This window comes from Panthera tigris, chromosome A1, assembly GCF_018350195.1.
Source record: "Panthera tigris isolate Pti1 chromosome A1, P.tigris_Pti1_mat1.1, whole genome shotgun sequence".
In the NCBI taxonomy this organism is placed as follows: Eukaryota; Metazoa; Chordata; class Mammalia; order Carnivora; family Felidae; genus Panthera; species Panthera tigris.
The window spans coordinates 112,928,007-112,947,881 of NC_056660.1; the positions used below are offsets into that span (position 1 = coordinate 112,928,007).

The 19,875-nt window shown below is 44.0% G+C and overlaps 1 protein-coding gene across 2 annotated transcripts in view; it reads right to left on the bottom strand.

Annotated features, from left to right (window-relative positions):
* The window catches only part of SPOCK1 (SPARC (osteonectin), cwcv and kazal like domains proteoglycan 1), a 510,780-nt gene that overhangs the window by 59,926 nt on the left and 430,979 nt on the right, over positions 1 to 19,875 (bottom strand). The window lies entirely within an intron of this gene.

The following is a 19,875-nucleotide window of genomic DNA, read 5'->3' on the forward strand; positions in this document are numbered from 1 at the left end:
GGGGCACCTGGGCAGCTCACTCGGTGAAGCATGTGACTCTTGATCTTGGGGGTCATGAGTTCGAGTTCTACGATGGGGGTAGAATTTATTTCCATTTTTTATAAGGTTATGGTTATACACCAGGCCCCATTCCAAGTGCTTTACAGTGATGATTACACTTAAGCCTCAAAACAATTCCAGAAGGAGGTGTCATTATTGGTGTCCCATTCTCCAATAAAGATATGAATTCAAAGCAGTTCGAGCATTTGTTACAAGTCAACAACCAATGAGCAGATTTATGAGCTGAACACGGGTCTGTCTGAATGGAGAACCGGAACAGTCCACCATTCTGCTTGTCTCACTGCCATTCCATGGTTTCTGCAACAGGGACACTATGCTCACACTGGGAGTCCTGGGAGGACAAGGGTAAGCCTGAGGCATGTGCACATAAATTATGCATCTGGATCCTTCGGGACCTCAGTGCCTGTCCGTGCTGATGACCAGTGCAGTGCTTGAACATCAGTCACTGCTTCTCCTTGGTATCATTCCACCCTGCACGCTGCCTTTGCAGAAGACTCGAGTTGGAGGATGCAAATTCAGATTACAAACCCTCATCCGCCATCCTTCTGGCTCCCTTACAAAAACCAGAGCATCCTTGCACCAGGTGCCCTCAGCCCCCTGAACAGGGCCCACACCATCAGCAGATAGGGCTTTGTTAGCCATGGCCCAGAAGGAGGCACAGTCCTGGCATCGGGGCGCTGGGGATGATTTAGGATGTATACCCTCGGCTGCAGGTAGCTCCTGCTGAGCCACCCCACTGGGAAGGCCCTGCACAAGAAGAAAAGAGCAACCCACTCAAAGGGAATACGGGCTCCTGCCTCCCATGCACCCAGGACAACGCTGCACATTCATAAGGGTACAGGTGGTAGGTTCATCACCTAAGCAACAGCTTCCTTCCCATGCCGGCCTTCCTCGGGTTAGGGTAAGACCAAACGCCCCCACACGTAACTCACACAATGCTTACATGCCTTGAAAAGTAACAGACCCTGCTGCTAGCTTGGGTCTGCCAGGGCTGGCTTTTCCGGAGCTTCCCTGACAGTTCATCTGGAGCTGTCATGCACAGCCAGATTTTTACCTGAGTTTCTGTTGCTCCTCCTGCATTTGTCTCCCTGCTCAGTCTCTGTCAGGCAGCGGCCCAGGGCCTGCCGGGCAGTGGTGCCAGCAGAGACTGGGCTCTGAGCCTGGAGCAAAAGGGCCGTCAGTACTGACTGGCTTCCAGCTGAAGTGGGCCCGCCCAGCCATCCAAAGAGGCGGGAAGGACTGTGTGAACAGCAGGCTGGCACTTCATGAGGGCTTGGACAACTGTTCTAATGTATCCTGATGAGCTCCGTCTGCTGCCAATCCACACTGGGCATATGTCTCCTCGCCCCAGCTCTGCATTTGGGCTAGAAAATTCATCGCTAAGCATGTATACGCCTTGCAGAAAGGAGACAAATACTGGAACCAACCTACAAGCATATCTGGGACCAAAGGAAGGCAGGTGGGAAAGATCATGCTGCAAATGTGGACCCACAAAATGCCTGAGGGATGGATACTTCTTGGCCAAGACAGCAACCAACTCCTGAATTACCGAACAATCCCAGAGCATGAAAGCGACCCGTCAAAGTGTTCACCCTGGCTGGAGCCTTAGCGAAAACTAATTCATGACCCGCTTTTCTTGTTTCCCTGTGGTGTGCCAGGGCTCTCATTCTCACTCGTTTCTGAGATCCAGTTTACCTCCAATCTCGACTTTTTTACCAGCAGCTGAGGGTATACATCCTAAATCATCCCCAGCGCCCCGATGCCAGGACTGTGCCTCCTTCTGGGCCATGGCTAACAAAGCCCTATCTGCTGATGGTGTGGGCCCTGTTCAGGGGGCTGAGGGCACCTGGTGCAAGGATGCTCTGGTTTTGTAAGGGAGCCAGAGGATGGCAGATGAGGGTTTGTAATCTGAATTTGCATCCTCCAACTCGAGTCTTCTGCAAAGGCAGCGTTCAGGGTGGAATGATACCAAGGAGAAGCAGTAAGTGAAATTGGTTAAGAACCATCAGTTTTGCAAACAACTTCCCATCTCTTGACATTCATGATCTTTGCTAAGAGTGAGTTTTCTCCTGGGAACTGCAAGTAAGAAATGCTGAGAGACAAGAGCCCTCTGAGGTGAACACGCCTGACCATCTGCTGGCCTCAATCTCTGGCGGAGGGAATTTCCCCTGCACTGGCCTTCTGGGAAATCAGCAAGTGACAAATGAAGGCCCACCATGTGCTTGGCCAGGACTGGATGACCCAGACGAAGCACATTTCCAAGCAAAAAGGCTGGGGACCAAACATATTCCCTTTTTAAAAAATATTTTACACGACAAAAATTTTAGAGAGTATTAGAGTACTGAAGAAGAAACACAAAGTAGGAGTGCTCAAAGCACATTTCAAGATTTACTCTAAGGCAGCAATCATTAAGACAGCGTGGTAGTGGTGAGAAAGTAAACGACTGATGGAACGGAACAGGGGACTGAGATGTAGACCCACACGACTGTAGTCAGGTGAATTTGCAAAAGGAGCAAAGGTAGCAGATTCAGTTCAAGGGAGAAAGGATAGTCTTTCCAGTAAATGGTGCTGGAACTATCAGATGCCAAAATGCAAAAAGAATGAACCTACTCAGGGACCTTATACTTTAACACATAATTAAAATGGGTGATAAGCCAATAGGTAAATTGCAAAACTACAAAACTTCTAGAAGAGAGGAGAAAATCTATGTGACCTTGGGTTTGGCAATAAACTTTTTGAAATAATGCCAAAAGCACAATCCATGAAAACAAAAATGAGTGGGACTTTATTAAAATTAAAACCTCCGGCTGTGTGAATGACAGTTATGGGAACCAAAACATAAGCTACCGCCTGGGAGAAAATATTTACAAACACATATCTGACAAAGAATGTGTATCCAAAATGAAATACCCTTAAAACTCAACAACAGGAAGACCAAAAGCCCAATTAAAAAACATACAAAAGATCTGACCAGATACCTCATTTAATAAGAGGTAAAATAACCATATGAAGAGATTCTCAACATCAGCTGTCACTAGCGAAATGCAAATGGAAACAATGGCACAGCACCACATACCTATTAGGATGTCTAAAATTAAAACAAAACAAAACAAAACGATCTGACAATACCAATTGCTGGCAAGGATGCAAAGCAACAGACACTCTCATTACTGGTAGTGTGAATACAAAATGGTATTGTGACTTAGGAAACAGTTTGGCAAAGTCTTTTAAATCTAAGTATCTTACCATGTGATCCAGCAATAGCACTCCTAGGTATCTGCCCAATTAATTTGTAATATTATACCAACAGTCAGAAAAGCTACATTAAAATGTATCACCTTTATTCGTAATTGCACAAACTGGAAACAACCAAGACGTCCTTCAGTAGGTGAATGGATAAATTATGAAAACACCTATACAACGGGGTACGATGCATTGATAAAAAGGAACAAATATCAAGCTACAAAAATATGTTTGAATGTTATATGAATATTGCTAAGTGAAAACTGGTCTTAAAAAAAAGGTTACATAATGAATGGTTCCATTTTTATGACACAAAACCATAGAGATAGTACATTGGTTCTCAGGGATTTGAGGTGGGGAAGTGGGAGTGGTTAAAAAGTGAAGCACAAGGAATTTTCTCAGAGTGGTGAACCTATTATTCATGATACTGTAAGGGGGGATATATGACAATATAAATGTGTCATGACCCACAGAACACTGTAGCAGAAAGGGAACCTTAATGTATGCCAATGTTCCAAAATCATTTACAAAGTCGGGAGACCCTAGGATGAAATGCAAAATGTGAAAACTCAATCTACTTGGATTACAAAACGTGCGGACCTGAGCAGTTTGGAAATAAGTGGAGACTGTAAGACTAAAGGCAAAATGACATAAGCACTGTGCTCTGACTGATAAAGTCATTTCCCATAGAGGTAGGGGTTAACAATCCTGAGACCACTCTACAAGCATATTGGAACTGAAGAATTAAGTAAACGGACTGCAGATGCTGGGAGCCCAGTTTCTCACCGATGGAGAAGGAAATTAAAGACAAACAAGGGAGGGGGCTAGAATGATCCATGTGCTCATGGATCCAAGTTGAGGACATCAGTATGAATTCGTGTTTAGCTTAATATAGATAAGGATGGATTCCTATAGAATTTACAGGTCTATGCACATGTTTATCAGTATACACACATATATTTCCTTGCCCTGTCGGCTGAGAAGGCAGAGAAACAACATTCTAGTAGTAATGAGCACACCTAGTGCCAAGTTGCCCAAATCTTGGTTTCTAATACGATTCTCCAATTAAAGGAACCAGGGCTACCTGGCAAAATGGCTGGGATAAGGAATAGACAAGATGAGCCTGAGGCAACTTGTAGCACCAGAAAGTAAACAAGTGTCCAAAAATAAGTAAATAAAATAAACAAAATGAGAGTATATCAAAGGGACAAAGGACCCAAGAGAAGGAGCTCCCAAGTCCAAAGCTGCAATAATTTGCACAACAAAATCTTAAGATTGGACTGATTTAATAGTTAGTATTGGATTGTAACCTCAGGTACAAAATAAATGCTTATGAATCCATAAATAAATGATTGAATGAATGAACAAAGAAACAAATCTCTGGTGCAGAAGAATTTCAAATAATTTATGGAGACACTTCATCCTCAAGGGGATGGAGGATTAACTGCCCACTCACTGTGCACAGTGACTTCCACCAGAGTGGACAGTATGAAAAGGAAGGAAAAGAGTAGCATTACAGTAGAGAAACCTGAAAAATACCACCTCAGCCAGGTGATCAAGGTTCACATTGACAGTGTTAAGTCATACTGATAATAGGCACCCTTGATGTGATACAACGATGTCACTGTACCTCAGTGGTCTTCCTCCCCCAAACCCGTAACTCCTGTCTAATCATGAGAAAAACATCAAACAAACCCCAACTCATGGACGTTCTGGGAAAAAAAAAAACTGACTAGTACACCTCACAATTGTCAAGGTCATCAAAAACAAGGAAAATCTGAGAACATGTTATAACCAGAAGCCTCAGGAGACATAATGACTAAATATACCGTAGTATCATGGGTGAGATTCTGGAACAGAAAAAGGAAATGAGGTAAAAACTAAGGTAATCTGAATATGGACTTTAACTGATTTAATATATCCATATTGGTTCATTAAATGTGACAAATGTACCACACCAATGTAAGATGATGGTAAGGAGAAAGTAGGAGCAGCAATGTTTATGGGAACTCTACTATCTCTGTAGTATTTCTGTAAATCTAAAACTTTTCTAAAATAAAAAGCTTATGTTAAAAAAAAAAAAAAGAACATTATAGTAATGAGTCCAGGAAATAGAATTTTATTGGATACCAATTTCTGGAAATCAAAGGGTCATAGTGATCTTCCCTATCTTGGCTACTGTAAATAATGCTGCAATAAACAAAGGGATGCACATCTTTTTGAATTGTGTCTTAATTTCTTTGGCCGAATATCCCGTAGTGGAATTATTGCATCATAGGGTATTTCTCCTTTTAATTTTCTGAGGAACCTCCATGTCGCTGTCCATAGCTGCTGCACCAAATTACATTCCCACCAACATATCCAAGGGTTCTTCACCCTAAGTATCCAGTGATAAATGAACGAATAAGGAAAATGTGGTATATATATATATACATACACAAGCATGAACACACACACACAAAATCTCTCTCTCTCTCTCTCTCTCACACACACACACACACACACACACACACACACACACACACTGGAATATTATGCAACCATAAAAAGAGTCAAATCTTGCCATTTACAACAGCATGGATGGACTTAGAGCCTATTATCCTAAGCAAAATAAATGAGACAGAGAAAGACAAATACTATATGGTAATATGATTGCACTCATATGTGGAATCTAAAAAAATCAAATGAATACATAAACAAAAAGCAGAACGAGTCCTATAAATAAAGAGAACTGATGGTTGCCAGAGATAGGGAGGTAGATGGGAGAGGGTGGGGAAGGTGTGCAGATGGGCAAAACAGATAAAGGGGAGAGGGAGACATAGGCTACCAGTTACGGGATGAGTAAGTCACGTGAGTAAAAGGCACAATGTAAGGAATACAGGCGGTGATATTGTAACGGTGTCGTATGGAGACAGATGGGTAGCTATGCCGTTGGTGACCAGAGCAGAACATATAAACTTGTGGAATCACTCTGTTGTATACCTGAAACTAATGCAACATTGTGTGTCGATTTACTCAAATAAAGTATTTGATCTATTACTTGTTTCAATGTTTATTTATTTATTCTGAGAAAGAGCACAGGGAAGAGACAGAGGGGGAGACAGAGAATCCGAAGCAGGCTCTGTACTGTCCGTGCAGAGCCAGATGCAGGGCTCGGTTCCATCAACCATGAGATTATGGCCTGAGCTGAAATCAAGAGTCGGACGCTTAACCAATTGAGCTACCCCGGCACCCCAAGTATTATTTTTTTAATTTTTTTAACGTTTTATTTATTTTTGAGACAGGGAGAGACAGAGCATGAACGGGGGAGGGCCAGAGAGAGGGAGACACAGAATCTGAAACAGGTTCCAGGCTCTGAGCGGTCAGCACAGAGCCCGACGCGGGGCTCGAACTCACAGACCGCGAGATCATGACCTGAGCCGAAGTTGGCCGCTTAACCGACCGAGCCACCCAGGCGCCCCCCAAGTATTTTTTTAAAAAGGTCCATAATGATCTGAAGATGAAGAATGACAAAAATTAATGAACCCAAGGAAGTGAGAGGCCTCTGTGCTAGTGACAGATGAGGCATTCCCCAACCCAATCACAGAGAAACAAACCATGCAAAGGCCTTCACAAACCCTCATTCAAATTTGTGCCCCAGAAAAACGTAAAGTCACTATCCTATGGGTTTCTTGGTAAATCAGTATCATTTACTCCATTCTGGAAGTTTCAGCCAAAGCAATAAGACACAAAAAAAGAGGTTTAGCGTACACGTGATTAATGGAATGAAGAGCTTTATTAAAGCCCAGACTCTGGAGTTGGATTGATCTGGGTTCAGTTGGATTGATCCTGGATCTGCTATTTATTTGCTAGATATGTGACCTGAGCCCTTTCAATGAGCCAAAGTCCATTCTCTCACCTTTAAAGTGCAGAGAAGAGTACCACCTATCACTGGGCTTCAGAATAGTTAAAGGAAACATACATACAATACACAATGTCTAGCTCTAGTGAGTAATCAATAAATGGCAGCTCTATCTTAAAACCCACATGGGAAAGAAGATAAAATGGCCATTATCTCTGGAGGAGACTGCCTGCGATAGAAGATCCAAAACGATAAAATAAAAAACCATCAGAGTCGAGACTTCCTATTTGAAAGAAATAATAATTTTAACAAAAATAGAAAACAGATTTCATTCACAAAAAGCAGTCCCAAACATCCACTCTCGCTATAGATGTAATGAGAAATACAGGAGCCTCTATGAAAGGAAACTGCAGACATTTCCGGAGGAAATTTGGATAGAGAGACGAGTCGTGTTTCCAGATGGAACAACTTAACTGTAAAGTTATCAGCTTGCCTCAAATTACTTTGAAATTCAATCTAAATCTCATCTTCTGAAAGTTTTCAAAATGATTTCTAATATTATCTGGGAGAACAGGCGAGAAGAGCCATAAAAATTGTGGAAAAGAGAGTAACTTGTTACACGGAAAGATGAATTACAGAGTAAAAACCATTACGAAAACTAGCTATTTAGAAGAGAGAAAAAAAAAAAAGAACACGTCACTCTCTCTCTCATAGTGCACCCCAGAATCAGCTGTAGATTGATTAAAACAGTATTTTTTCAACTCGTGGTCACAATCCATGAGTGGGTTATAAACACAGCTTTCTAAAATATGAAGGATAATGACAGAGAGTAGGAAATAGCATGCATTATGTAGAGTAACAATGAGTACTGCTTGAAGGAAGTTTTAACCACACTGGCTCACAGTATCAACTATTTCTTCCTGTTCAAATGCCACTGGCCTAATGCATCAAACATGAAAAATTCAAACCATGAAAAGAACAAAATGAAAACATAGCTGAACTTTTTATCTGGCCTCAGAGTTGGGGAGAGATTTCTAAACATACATCAAAGCCAGAAACTCCAAAAGAAAAGAATGATAGACCTGGCTGATGTTTGAGAACATCAAAACCTGAGTCTATTCGAAAACACCATTAAAGGCGAATGACAAATCGGGGGAAAAAATGTGAAATATATACGATGGATTCATATCCTTAATATGTAAAACAATCCCCTTATAAATTACTGAGAAAAACACTCAGACCCTAAAAGGGAAAGCAGGGGGTATATGAGAGAATTCATACAGAAGAATTATAAATAGCCTGTATTTTTTTTTCACGTCGATGAAAACGTAAAGTTAAATCTGCACCATAGTCAAAGTAGTAAAAATAAATAAATAAATAAATAAACCTCTGACAGAGTCAGGTAATTGTCTCCCAAGATTCATTCTTCTGCTTTTCTTTAATAACAAGAACTTTGCTTTTTAGAGAGCTTGTTGCTTTCTAGTTTAAAAGTCTATATTCCTCACCATCCAGGTAGGGTCGTGCAACGAGACTCAGAAAAAATGCAGACTGAGTTGGCCAGTGAGATGGAAGGAGGATTACATCCAGATTCACAGAGGTCTGCTAGAAGAAAAGTAGTGTGCCCGTATTTGCTCTTCCCTTTTCCCTGTTGAATGGATTACAGATATAATGGCTGGAGCTCTAGCAGGCACGCTGGCCCAAGAGGAAACACCCTAAGGTTGCCAGAGTAACAAGATAAAAGCGTCCTTGATGATTCAGATGCTCCCATACCAGCCCTGATTATCCTACTACTTGACTTGTTTTGTAGGAAAATGAAGTAAACCCTCTTGTGCTTAAACCACTGCTATTTGAGCAGCACTGGAGTGTGGGTTATGTACAGCACATTCAAATCTTAACTAAAGAAAGTACAAAAATTATTTTCAAAATTATAGTCTCAGGGCGCCTGGATGGCTCAGTTGGTTAAGCGTCCGACTCTTGATTTCTGCTCAGAAACTGTGATCTCACAGTTTCACAAGTTGGAGCCCTTCGTCTGTGCTGTCAGCACAGAGCCTGCTTGGGATTCTCCCTCTCTCTCTGCCCCTCCCTCGCTCATGCTCTGTCTCTCTCAAAATAAAGAAATAAACTTAAAACAAATTATAGTAAGTGTCTTTTGAACTGGCATTCTTAGACACTGCTTATGGTATATTTTTTTCCGTGAGAAATTTTTGCTAGTCTGTAACAACAAAAGAGTTTTAAGCTGCATATCCTTGTACCCAGCAATTCTACTGCTTGGAACATAGCTTACGAAAATAATTAAGATATGTGCAAAATTAATACACAATGATGTTCACAAAAGTGGTGTTTGTAATAATGAAAAATTAGAGAGAAGCTAAATGCTTAATAGAGGACCAGTTATAAAAATTACAGTACATTTATAGAATCAGACACCACACAGCCATTAAAAATCAAGTTTTAAAAGAATAATTGATGACATGGAAATATTTTTAAGTATTAAGCTAATAATAAATATTTTAAAGTAGTACATGATTATACTGAGTTCAGGAGAGCATAGGCAATTTTCAGCCTTTATTCTTTGTGTTTTTCAGAATTTCCCAAATGCTAAGAAAAATGTATAACCCAGCAGTTTTGGTTTTTTTTTAAGGTTACTAAAAAATCTATAGGTGTCTACTCCCTTTGGCCACAGAGCTGCCTGCTCCAGCTGGGTGGTTCCTTCTGCTCACCTTCATGGACAGTGTGTTCCAGTTCAACACGCCTGGCTAGTTTGCACCTTGGAATATGCTTTCCGCTTTCCTACGAGTAGTCCTTGCAAGGGATGAGGAACGGCTGACACAGGACCATATTTCACTTAAGGTCAGATGTTCCCACTACAAACCAACCTAAGCCCCTGCGTCTAGTGCTGGAGCCTACAATGCTTCTGAGACACTTAGAGTATCTCATTGCACTGTGAGTGATGCTCCTGATGCCCTCTCAGGTCTCCCCTTCCCCAGATACTAAGATGTCATTGTCCTTGACTCCCTGGGAGCTCCTGGCCTCAGGCCAATATTGCCTGTCTTGAAGCAAATGGTCTTTAAAAGGAACGTATTCTATGTTGATTAGAAAATGTGTTTAGGGGCGCCTTGGTGGCTCAGTTGGTTAAGGGTCTGACTTTGGCTCAGGTCCTGATTTCTCAGTTCATGGGTTCGAGCCCCATGTCAGGCTCTGTGCTGACAGCTCGGAGCCTGGAGCGTGCTTCAGATTCTGTGTCTCCCTCTCTCTCTGCCCCTCCTCTGTTTTTGGGCTTGCTCTCGCTTGCACTCTCTCTCTCTCAAAAATAAACATAAAAAAAAAGAAAAGAAAAGAAAATGTGTTTAGCTGCAAGTAACAGAAAACTTGATTAACAGTGGCATATGTTCATGGAACTTTACTCTGATATAAGAAGTTAGGAGATAGGCAGCAAGGATGTCAGTTCAGCCTGGACCCACATTCTTTCTGTGTCTCTGCTCAGTCATTTTCAGCAGGTAGACTTTATCCACAGGCTTTTCACCTTGTGGTCACAAAATGGTTGCTGAAGCATCACGCAAACCTCTCCAGGAAAAAGGGACAGCTGTGCATGAAAGCAAAAACTTTCTCAGTGACCTCCAGAAGGCTTCACTGGGGTCTAATTTGGTAGGACTGACTCAAAGGGTCCTCAGCTGAGGAGAGACTGGGACATTGGGAACAATGCTGGACACACTTGCCCTCAAAGAAAACCAGAACTGAGAATGGGAAAGACAGCTAACAGTGCCTGCTACATGCTGGCAAGACGTTCTAGAACCCCAAAGTCTTTGGGAAAGGCAGTGTGTTACCAAACTGCACAAAGAGGAGATCAAGTTATTCCCGCGCACAGGGTGGTATGTGTGTGTGTGAATTAACCTAATGAAAGAGTGAAAACTGATATTCCTTGAGCACCTATGAGAACCAGCTGCTTTCATACTTATCTCCTCGAATGGACTTTGCTCTCATAATGACCTCTGCAAATAGCCCTTATTTACTTTGCTTTTGCAGATGAGGAAAGGGGGACTCGGAGAAACTAAGCAGCCCACCCAAAGCCACAGCTAATAAGTCCTAGGGCTGGACTTCAATCTCATGACTGCCTGCGTCCAGAGCCCATGCTTTCTCTAGCACACGACAAGTATACAACTCGCGAGTTCTATCGTTTGTACCTGATAGACAAATAATGGGGCAGAGTAAGTATGAACGACTTGGCACCCAAACTTGTAGATACATAGTTTAGGACTCATGGGAGGTCTGATGGAAAGCAACCATCTATAAGAAAGGGAAGGCAGTAGGTATGCTAGTGATCATGACTGTGACCTCTCCCCTAACTACTGCTCATGGGCAAAGAGACAACACAGCAAGACTCCTGAGGGCAAAGTATTCAGCTGTGGTTATCACAAAAAGGGACTGGGGAAAATGACCCAGAGACTTTAGATGCCAACCTGAATCAGAAGTCTCAGAGTAAACCCAGAAGTAGGTCTGTGTCTACCTTAGGTAGGATAATCAGTAACTCATAACATACACCAGGTAGAAAAGCACCCAATTTAACCTGGATATTTGCTTATTTAAATACTGCTCCAATGAAATGTGTAACACATCTCTTACAAACTTATATTTATACTTAGTTGTGTTCATTCATTCAACAGACCCTAGGCTAGGGATATAATGACAAATAAGTGAGACAAAGTCCCCGCTTTCAAGGTCATAATCTAGTGCTTAGACAATGCCAGCGTATCAATGGTTACAAATGTAACAGTTCAATATTTTTAAGTTAGTTTCCTTGTCTCAACTACGTGAGATGAAGTCTAGCCCTTCTGACCACTGAGACTATAATAGCAGTGGGTCAAAAGTATGACAAAGTACTCAGAAAGCAATAAAAAGCCTTTGGAGGGGCGCCTGGGTGGCGCAGTCGGTTAAGCGTCCAACTTCAGCCAGGTCACGATCTCGCGGTCCGTGAGTTCAAGCCCCGCGTCAGGCTCTGGGCTGATGGCTCGGAGCCTGGAGCCTGTTTCCGATTCTGTGTCTCCCTCTCTCTCTGCCCCTCCCCCGTTCATGCTCTGTCTCTCTCTGTCCCAAAAATAAATAAAAAATGTTGAAAAAAAAGAAAATTAAAAAAAAAAAAAGCCTTTGGAGTAGTGGACTTATAAACCCAAATCCATAAAAAGATAGGAAACATCCCAGCTCTAGACAACTGTCACCTTGGGACATAAGTGAGTTTCCACATGAAGACACACAAATGACGTGATTATTGATATTAAGAGTTGTTATCCCACTTAGGGGAGAGACAGCACAGGACCTGGGCACAGAGTAGCCATTTAATAAATGGTGGATGGGTGAATGATGGATGGATGGATGGACAGATGAAGGGACAGACAGATGGACACAAAGACAGATGACCAGATGGATGGATGAAGACACATTATCACTACCTCCAAACTCAATCACTGCCCTCAATTTTAGAAAACGAAACAAAACAGATTAGCTGTCAGAACAGCGCCTTAAGCTTTAAATTTTGATTTTAAATAGGGCTTAGAGGACTGTGGAAGCAAGGTATGTGAAGTCACTGATTGGTGTTATTTTCGTTCACTACGTTTTCCTGAAATGGAGCTTCCTACTAGACACAGAGGTAATCAGTATTTACCCCAGCTACTTCACAGCATAGAAATATGTAGGATTCTTGTACCGGAAGCTCTCAATCCAAACGAGAGCTTTTGCTAGCTCCAGATACTCCCCCCTCTGCCCAGAAATGTTCTCTGTGTTCTTACGAGAGCCTGAGCAAAGTAGGAATGGACTGTTCTATTCCAAAAGATACTACACTTCTGTCATCCAGGCAAAAATATTTGCTTCCAGAGACACCTTGAGCCCTTTTCCTAAGCTAGGGAGGCAGGACACAGGGAGTGAGGAGACTTGCCTGAGGCTGGGTTGGAAATTGCCTTCTGTTCCCAGTCCAGAGGGGCCAGCAACACACACAAGTTAAGTTCCAGCCTGAGGCCAAGCCCCAGAATGACTGACTCAAGGAAGGCCACAGACTGGCAGCTTGGAATCACTGAGCCTGCCTCTTTGGCTTGGGGACATAATTCACTTATGATACCCAATTTTTTCAGGCACCTGAAAGTGCTTTAAAGACTCTAACAGTCTACACATGCCGTCAATTCATTCCTTCCGCCAGGATGGAAGGGGTGGCCCAACCTATGCCTTGCAGTGGCCTATGCACTGTGCCCAGCCCACTGAGCAGTCTGTAGGGAAGGCTGGGGCCTACGTCCCCAGGGGAAAGGACAGACCGACAGGTGCAAATCACAGACGGGAGCCTGCCAGGTGAGGCACCCCACAGCAGCCAGCCTTTAATACCTGGGGAGGCTGGGAAGGGGAGGGAGGCTCAACGGAAGGGCAGATGCCAGCTCTTGGTGCTTGGGGACAGCCAGCAGTACCCCCCACTGTGAAGGAACTTGGCCACAGACTGGGATCAGGGCAGTGGAGTAGGGGGACCCGATATTGTCCTCCCAAAACTACAGTCCTGGAGCTCTGAACAATCCCTGTGGATTAGCCCGGTTTAAGACCGAGTCTCCTAAATCCTAAAATCTGGAGAGATGTATGGACAGGGATCCAGACGTCTTCAGCCTCAGTAATGCCTCTCAGGGGAATAGTTCCATAGAATTAATAGCCTCGTAAAATGACAGGCTTTTTTTTTTTTTTTTTTTTTTTTTTTTTAATGTGGCTTCAAGTAATTTCTTGTAAGGCATTTTTTGGAGTATTTCTTATCCCTGTGCATTGGTACATGATCAGCATTCCAATCAAATCTCCTGTCTGCACTAATTCTCTGGTCGAACTTCTAAATCTAGTTTCACAGCATCGGTATCCCCTGCCCAGTGATTTGAGAAGGTGGGGAGAGTCCCATCCCTTGCTGGGGTGGGACCCACCCCACTTGTTGGCCTCACTCCACCTGCTGCAAAGAGCCTTTGAAGACACTTGAGCATAGACAACGCATAGCCAGGCCAAGAGGCCACAACAGTCTCGAGGCTGGCATGGGAGGAAAGAGACCCTTGGAACTGCCTTTGTGGGATGCCCAGACACATAAGTAACAGGAGCGCTACACTGGTTCCTCGCACTGATCCTTCCACACAACAAAAGTTAGTCAGTATGAGGGACCAGCCCCCAACACAACCTGCCACTGCATCACTGGGACATCGGAAAGCAAGAATTCTCACATCCAAGGACCCCCCGGTCCTTCTCATCACCTCCGATCCACTCCAGTCCTGCACCTCCCAGAAGTTCACCTAAATGGCTCTGAAGTTCTCTCTCCCTGGAGCACAGTGGAGGCCTTGAAATCATGAGACTTGCCCCGGCGGTGTAAGCAGGCTGCTCTGCTCTTGCCGCAAAGCTCCTTCTTGTCCAGCAGGAGGGCCCCTCGGGGCTACTGCTGTGGGGTTAGGAGAGGAGCACACGCTTTGACCCTCGTGACGCCACCAGGATTTCTCTCTCTCGCCTCCCCCTGTCTCCTCAGACTGAAGAGATCTGGGCAGTTGTTTCGTTTATTTTCCTGCACTCCCAACCAATGTGAATATCTGGAACCACGTACGCAACCCACTGCTTATTCTGTGCTGTATCCGGCATCATTCAACATTATGCAGGTTAAATCATCAAAGGGACATTTCTGCTTCCGCTGTGTCTAACTGCCACGTTTACTTTTGCAACACAGAATCGCCATCATCACCATTAAGATAATAATGAGGAGGAGGACAAAACAGCTGTAGGTTTTGAACTCCACCTCTATAGTTAAAATTGAGTTCACTCCAATCTCCCCACACCTGTCAGGGTGCTGGCACACCTTCCCATGCTCCCCACGTGGCCAAGGTTCCCACCACATCTCTCGGATCTAAGAAGGAAAGGGCCCACCCACATTTTCCTAAGAAGCTGGCCTTGTGGGATTGCAGCCACTTGCTTTCTTCCGATTATAATTTCAATTTTTTTTTATTGTAATGCCATCTTTTCTTTTCGATAGATAGCAGGGCAATGGGAAAACAGTCGACATCGGGACAGACTGCAAATGAATTTTTATCTTTAAGGAGCTGGGTCGGAAACTCGCAGCTATCAGAAAAGCATAATACGGTGGTGAGCGATGAGCCCATGCCAGCGTTTTGATAAACTTCAGAGAGCTAAGTGTGCTCGCAGAAAGGAAGAGGAGAAAACGAGCAAGGACGTTAATTCTCTCACCTTGGAAAAGGCCCATCAGAGAGTGCTGGGCTCTCCGGGAAGGAGTGCACGCTCTGAGCGCAGAAAGCAAGGCGAGGGGTAGTTTTAAAGGTGCGGCTGTACGTGTGCGTGTTTATTTTTCTTTTTCCAAAGGAAGACTCTGCCCTTTCAGTGCATGTTCGGTTTAGGTTAAGAACACAGTCTGATGGGAGCGTAAGAGAACAAGTTCTAAAAAAGCCTTCAAATCCCTGCTCTGTCATTTATTAGCCATGTGGCCTTGGGCAAGGTACTGAATGCCCCAGATCTCAAACGTTCTCACCAGCAACAGAGATGACATTAGTTGGCGGGAAGAATGAAACGTTCACACACCACGTGCTTAGCCCAGTACACACAGTCAGCACCTTATACAGATTATCTCTTGTCCTCATAAATCATGTTGTTGCTCTTTTAAACACTGTGAGCTATGGTACATCTATACAAAGGGCAACTCCTAAAAAGAATGAGGTAGAGACATTCAACAGTAGACAAATGACTATGGAGAATCCAGACAAAACGCCCTCGTGGAACTTCCATTCTAGCTGGGCAACACACGACAATACACGAAGGAGGTCAATCTAATATGGTAGAAGGTGATAAATGGCACAGAGAGAAACAAAGGACGAAAAGGGGTAAGAACTTCCAGGGGGTTCCTGAGAAGGTGACATCTGTGTAGAGGCGATGGACGGAGCGAGCTGTGCAGGTGTCTGGGAAGACGGGCCAGGCAGTGCGAAGTACAGGGGCACCAGGGAGTCACCTGAGGGCCCCCACGGAGGCCTGCGTGCCTAGAGCCCAGCAGGCAGAGGGTGCAGCGGCAGAAGACGGGTACAGAGACACAAGAGGGGATGTAATCATATTGGGCCTTGCAAGTCACTGAAAGGATGCTAGCTCTACCTCTGAACAAAGATGGGAAGTCACTGGAGGGTCTTGAACAGGGGATTACACAATTTGACTTATATTGTACAGAACTGGTTTAACTCCTATGTTCGAAAGAGAGGGCAGGGGCCCGGAGATCAATTAGAGAGCAATCAAACTAAAACACGAGAATGTCGCAGACCACTGGGGTAGTGGCAGTGCAGGAAAAAAGCGGCAGCTATGTTCAGAAGGCTTAGAACGCAGAATCAACAGGATGATAGCATGGGAGACAAAGAAGATCTTCTTTTTCAGCAAATCAAAATACGGAGGCACCATTTATTCAGATGATAAACACTGAAGGAGGAAGGAGCAGACGTGGGGCAAAGATCAGGGTTTGATTATGGACGTTAAGCTTGATATGCCCGCGGGCATCAAATGGAAATGCTGAGCAGTCATGATATATTTAAATCTGGAGTACCAGGCAGCGGGGCAGGCAGGGTGGCTAGAAGGAATGATGAAGGGGGACAGACAGACACCCTCACACACACATCCGTGTGTACTTAGATGAAGACATATCTATGATACAAAAAAAGGGGCAGGGTACAAAATATTACACAGAACATAATCCTGATTTGGGATGAGTAAAGTTTATAAAGTATGTTAGTATATGTGTACTGAAAATAATTAGAAGCGCAGGCAACAGAAAGCTAATGGAAGGGAAATCTGAGACACTTTTGCCGTATCATTTAGATTTTAAAGAAGAATATGCATTAATTTATAAACTAAACAAGTAATGGCAAGAGAAGAGTACTGCTTGCGTGAATTTTCAAAGCCATTAATTTGTAGCACAGACCTTCTCCGGATTCCAGTTACAACAGTGGCCACCCTCTGCCTCAGTTTACCCTTCTCTCTCTTCCTATCTTTGGCTCGATCTCTCTCCAATCAGTTGCTGCCTAGTAGGCTTGCAAATGACAGGAGAACCTCTGTTTTTGCAGAGCTGAACTCGCAGAGAAGAACCTGAGTTTGGAGCCAAAGTCAGCAGTTACTCAATACTCCAAGAGCCCCGACTAGAAAGTTTTTCTTCTTTGCAGTTGCCAATTCAATTCTGAGGTTTTTCTTTTTTTTCTTTTAAGGTCACGGCATTTAGAATAACAAGGCCCTAAAAATTAAATGTTGCTTTACATGTTTAATTTCTGGCTACAGCGTAGCACTAAGAAGTGAATGAAGCTGAATGGGGATGGAGAGGTTAATACAAACTGCTTTTAAATTGCAAGTTTGCAAGCCCTGGGCCTTCACCCTGTTACACAATAGGCATTAAAGAAAAATGTTCTTTCCTGGATCCAAAGATAAACCTCCATTTTGCTGGGAGCCTCTGCAGCAGCAGGATTCTTTTAGGATTTTTCCATTGAGACATTACAGCCAGGAAGAACTCTTTATCCCGTCTCTGTGGCACCACCTCCTGTTTGCGTTTTAATACTTTTCCCCGACTCTACTTGTGATAAGTAATGGAATTAGACAACCGTCTGTCAACCCAGGACTTTTTTCCCCGAGAATCTAGCCCTCAGGTTGAAATCACCATTTGAGAAAAGAAAATCACTGTGGACTATTTTTCTACGGTTTCAAATAGCTCAGCTGCAGGGAAGTTGCTATTTCCTCTTTAGCACGCACACCCTGCTGGAAAGACCTGTAGCACCCTTTCCTTCCCGGCCTGAACGAATCATGCCCCTGCCCCCTGCCCCGCCTCGCCCCTACCTCCCAGCACCTGTCAGGCCAGGAAGGGATGAGGGTCCCAGCCTTCTGCAAAACGTCCAGTTGCCTGCTGACCCATATATCCCTTCTCTGAAAGCTAACGTGTGCCAACAGAAGCAAAGAAGGAGCTGTGTTGAGAGACAGGGATGTTCTCTCTACCTCCTCCTCCGGGGAAAGAGGAGGAGAGAAGTGGGAGAGATTCTGTAAAGCGCCTTCAAAACATTGCTGGTTGTGGGAAGCACAGTGACATTCTCTGCTTGATGGCTGACACTTCGAGATGTGGGCAAGTGAGGTGAGACCCTGGCGACATTAAATCGAATTCCCACCAAACTCAGCTACAGAGGCTGCACCCTCTTGTGAGTGCAGAGTCCCTAAGGGTGTACATGTGGCGGGACACAAAGGTACTAGCCTGGGAATCAAGAGGCTCAGGCCCTGAGACAGCCCTGTCCCTACCCAATGTCTGACCTCAGGCAACTTTCTTTCTTGCATTAGGCCTCCAGGCTCCTCTCTGGTAAATGGGACCCAAGGATCACTCACTGGTGGTCAAAGTCTTTCCCTACAGAGGCAAAGCAATTTGTTAAAGTGTAAAAACGGAGTGACTCTGGGAGAGATCTGAGGCCCCATCCCTTAGGCCTTCCCCGGGTCCTCATGGGAAACCCAAGGCATCATCAAGAACTCAAGGGTTCCCTCAACGGAGTATGGAAGAAGATAAGTGTGATCTTTTCCTGATGTTATACCCTACAACTGCAAAATTTTCACCTCACCAAGGACAGAGCCTCAAATCCCTCCTTCAGATGCAGCAAAGCTGACAAGCCTAGGTCAGGGCCATGTGTTTTGTTTCTGTGAGAAAAGGGAGCAGAGGCAGGGTGGGCACAGGCTCAGGCTGGGAACAGGAGGAAAACTGGCTTCTAAATATATCTCAAAGACTTAATGGTAAGAGACCTCTACCATCCCCTTAGATTTTCAACCACTGTAAAGAAATCAAGAAACAAGTACCTCACATTCCTTACACCCTTCACTGAGGGTTGAAGAAAAAGCAGCAGAAATAACCCCAGAACTAGAGTTAACGTCAGATATAAGAACTGACTTCCTCACTGGGTTGGGTGCTGGGTACTAGAAAATACCAAGAGAAATTCATATCTTTCCTGGAAGACTCCTAGAAAAAGCACAGAAATCCACACCTAACATAGTATTTCAGTTTCATCTTCTTCTCTGTAATTTTTCTTTTTCTTTCTTTCTTTCTTGCTTTCTTGCTTTCTTTCTTCCTCTTCTTCCTCCTCCTCCTCCTGCTCCTCGACAATCATTTCTCTATAATCTATAGGCTGGACTGGCATAACAGAGAGGACAGACTTTAAAAAGCTATTTATTAAGTAACTTGTCCAAGGTCACAAGGCCACTGAGAGGTGTGAGAGGAAATATTCAGAGATATTCAAGGATGACTCCACCCTCTACAACGTCTTTAGGGACCACATCAAGGAGAGATGCCAGAAAAAAATCAAGAGAACAAATAACCACTTGGCTTTGCCTTCCTAGAAATGCTCTTAAAATTTAAAGCTGAGACAATACAGTTCTGATTTGCAAGAAGGGGGTATGTTGCAATGCAAAAGACAAAAGGCTGGGAGAAGCAGAGTGCTGTGAGATGTGCTGTAAGATTTGCCAGAAAAGGCGTCAGATTCCACCCTCACACACCTTCAACACTCACATCCAGTGTTGATCCAAGCTGGGGCTACAAGAAGCAACATTTTGGGAAGGAGAAGAAGTGGTGGAGGCAGGTGAGCCCCGAGGAAAGGTTCTACTCCCCAGTGGTCTCCCCGTCTCCAACCCAACTCTGGGTCCCAGGCAGGGAAGAGGCACTTATGAAACCACAGGCAGGCAACCAGCTCCCA